The sequence below is a fragment of the Antrostomus carolinensis genome, unplaced genomic scaffold, assembly GCF_000700745.2.
Source record: "Antrostomus carolinensis isolate BGI_N321 unplaced genomic scaffold, ASM70074v2 scaffold13952, whole genome shotgun sequence".
NCBI classification, from domain to species: Eukaryota; Metazoa; Chordata; class Aves; order Caprimulgiformes; family Caprimulgidae; genus Antrostomus; species Antrostomus carolinensis.
In genome coordinates this window covers 18,734-22,630 of record NW_010300276.1, presented here as the reverse complement: position 1 = coordinate 22,630, position 3,897 = coordinate 18,734, and positions in this window count along the sequence as shown.

Genomic DNA, 3,897 nt, shown 5'->3' with positions numbered 1-3,897 from the left:
CCCAGCTCTGTCTGGTTTTGTAGCTAGTACCAGCTGGCCTTCAGCCACCAAAATCTGTGCTTGACAGCATCAGGTGGGACATGACAATATGCTTGGTCTCCCAGGGACCACTGTGGTTGTTGGGACAGCAGAATGGTGAAGTGTCATCATCATTACACCCTAGGTGTCAGTATAGGTACATGTCTTAGAGAAAAACCAAGGCTCCAGAGTATGTCAGCATTGGATTTGCAAATAATGTACATGTATGTGAACTGGGGCAGCGACTGGTGGGGCCTCGGTGTATGAAGAAATTGCTCTTCTTGTGACTGCAATAGCCACAATTTTGCCTTGAGGGATACTGGGCGGGATATAGGTGTCCAGTCAATGGTTCGAAAATAGTCAGGCGTACTACTTGCATGGGAGAGGGTGGCAAGGCCTGGTCTGGAACAGCTCATTCCCTCCTGTTCCAGACCACCAGAATGAGGCAGAAGATGACAGTATGTCTTGTAGGCTTCCATAAGGATGGCCACCACGAACTTGCTGATGGTGAGCTCCTAATCTGGGGAAGCGGTGATAGGAAACTTATGTGACCAGCTTTCAGAAGAGAGCAGTTATCTGTATTTGTGTGGGGATTGAGGGCTGGACATTGATGAGCTGACACTACAAAACTGATGGCTGTTCTGGGCCCAGGACCATGAAGATCCACATCCTCAAATTAATGGACTAATTGTCTCCCAGATCAGGAGCATAGGGTGCTTGTGACTCATCCATAATGGTCGAGACATAGTGGCTCTACAACTCATGGCAACAGCTCCTGGAAATGGGCAATGCTTTTGGTGTGTGAAAGACTGGTTGTTGCTGGTGTCAGTGCTGGGGCTTCACCTCCTAAGATACCTCTGGGATATCTGACATAAAGCTGACAGAGGGCATTGTGGCATGGCCCCATATGCCTGGAGCATGCAGAGATCTCCTGCCTTGAGTGGGTGGAGAAGACTGACACAGCAATATCAGGAGCCTGTGGGTGGCAGGAGCCTCTGACTGGGGATGAGCTGAGGTTGGATACCGAGGTGGATAGCTACTGTGACTGACTGATGTTATCAGTGTGGGGATAACAACCTGACAGCAGTGAAACCATGGTCCTGGAGACTGATCCCCTAACCCTGCTGCTCCTCAAAGCACTTGTGCCTCTCTCATGTGTAGTTGTGCAAAGCAGGCTATCCTGGATAGCAGCTGCGTGAGGGTGCATGTCACACATGGATTCATTGCTATTGCCAAGGCAAGGAGCTTCCACTATGTTTGTGTTTCCTTTCTCTGCCTATAGAGCAAGGATGTTTTTATACAGTTCATTAGCAAGTATTTCAACAACACAGCTACACCATCAGTTAAAGAAAAAAAAAAAAAAACCCTCAAGGAAAATTGTGTTAACACAACCACATGTAGCACACAAGCAGAGAAACTACTGCCCTATCTGCAACAATTCTTTTTAAGCCTTTCTTTTTATTTGTGCAGAAACTTATTCAGACCTCCAGGTTTTCCTGCCTTTTGCTTGGAATCAGGTGAACCATAAGATTGGCTTTGTTTGCATCCCTTTTCCCCTTTGTGGTCATGTATTCACTGCAAAAAGGCATCTATTTCCTTCATCTGAACATGTATTCTCACCTTTATTTCCTTGGATAGACTTGCTGCTTCCAGCACCCTGTTGATCTACATGTGACTATTTTGAAGAAGTAGAAAATACTTTTATGTGGTTCAAAGAAAGACCAAAACAAGTGCACAGTGGGAAAAAGAGGAAAATTCTCTCTCCCTGGAAGGCAGGCTGTTCACACAGAGCATGTTTCTTAAAGACTTCATTTTAAAAAGGTCAAACAAGAAAACTCATTCTTGGGTGACTTGTGTTTCAGCATTCAAGTGGGTACATGCAGTTGCCTACAGACAAGGCAGGAGTTTAAGCTCCCATAGGAGCCATTGGGAATCTAGGGCTTAATTCAGTTTTCCACAGGTAGGCATCTAGTGATACCTGAGGTGCCCTACGGTGTCCTGCTGTTGCTTTGCAAAGGTGCAGATCTGGGAGGCCTGTGTCATGCCTGGGTGCAGGTGTCTCTTCCAGGATAAAATGAATCACAACCCCTGGCTCTAAAGGCTGTGTTGGAGAGATCTCTCTTGGTTGGCTGTAACGATAGCAGACAAATCCAGTAAACATGTAGGAATGTCTCAGTATACATCTAAATTTTGGTGTCTTCATCTGCAGCCAGATCCTGTCCCGTCTCCATTCCAGACATTCCCTGATAACCTTCTTGTGTTTCCAATCTTGGCTTCATTAGGCTGGGGATATGATGCAGCCTTGACTATTTGGGAATTCAATCCATTTTGCATCTGCTGGCAAAGAGCAACTGAGCTCTATGTTTTCTCCTTTTTAAGCAGAAGATTATGTAAAATAGAATTCATTTTTCTGTTTAGAAAAAAAAAGTGTTCATGAATTGGACACCGAAAAGCTTTGGATCATTGAAATTTTTATACCCCACAAAGCCATGTACTAAATTTCCTGTTCTTGCAAGAAAATGAACGCCTTGTAAGGCATAATGTAGCAATTACATTTGCAGGAATTACTAGAAAAATAAGTGGCAAAGCTGCTTTAGAGCCAATGAGAGATCTCATAGCTATGGAAGCTTTTGATTTTTGCTCTTTAATTAATGTGGCTTCTTAAGAAACTTGCTTATCAATCACCTTACATAAAGTGGTAGATTGGTTAAAAAGACCATGAAATCGTGGGTTACTAGGTGAATGAAAGGGCTGATGTGAAGCACTGTGTGCCTAACACACCCAACACTTCATAAGCAGTGAAAACAAAGTGTGTACTAAGTTGGTAAAAAGCAAGAAAACTGCCATTGGAAAGTATTTAGTGGAAAGTAACTGGGAAGGTTAGAGCATGGAGGCAGTTCATCAACATAGGTGAAGGCCTATAGGAACAGATTCATCTCCAGAACACTCCTGCCTGTTTCCTTCTACTTAGCTCAAAATGCCCTTAAAAAATATAATTTTTCTACTGCTTTCAATGGACATTTTAGATGGGATTTGCTTGATTTTTAGGCTTGTGCACGTTAATTTTTGCTAATATTTTGGCAAATTATGTATCTAACAAATTATGTTCAAAGCCTGTTTGTGAAATAAACCCTTCTAATAAACAGAACTTAATAGTTCACTTAATAAACAGTAGCTTTCCTTCTTTAGCCCAAACTCCCCTCGAAGTATAGTAGCTCTGCCCCAGGCACTTGTTTGCACCACAAAGCGAGCTGGGTGTTGAGGAGTGTTTCCCAAGGTGACTGTCTCACGGCCATCCTGAGAAATGGAAGTTTTCAGCTGTGGGCTGCTGCTGGGTGGCCAGATGCAGGCAGGGAGCAGCAAGTGCTGGGCGTGCAAACCCTGCCTGAGCTGCCTGCCTGCTGCCTGCCCGCGTGTAGGGCAGGGACATCCACGACACTGATGTGCTCCTGGGGCTGGCGGCTGTGCTTTTGAACCCAGCAGGGTGTTCCTGGTGGGGTCAGTCGCTGCCTGCCTCGTTGAAGCAAACTCTTCAGCAATGTTATAAAAAAATACACGATGTCAGTTGCAAGGGGGAAAACAAAGTCAAACTCGGTATAGGTAAAAGTGCTGCATACTTTTATAGCACATGAGAATCATAGAATCATAGAATGGTTTGGGTTGGAAGGGACCTTAAAGATCATCTAGTTCCAACCCCCCTGCCATCAGCAGGGACACCCCCCACTAGACCAGGTCGCTCAAAGCCTCATCCAGCCTGGCCTTAAACACTTCCAGGGAGGGGGCATCCACAACTTCCTTGGGCAACCTGATCCAGTGTCTGACCACCCTCACAGTGAAGAACTTCTTCCTAATATCTAATCTAAACCTCCCCTCTTTCAT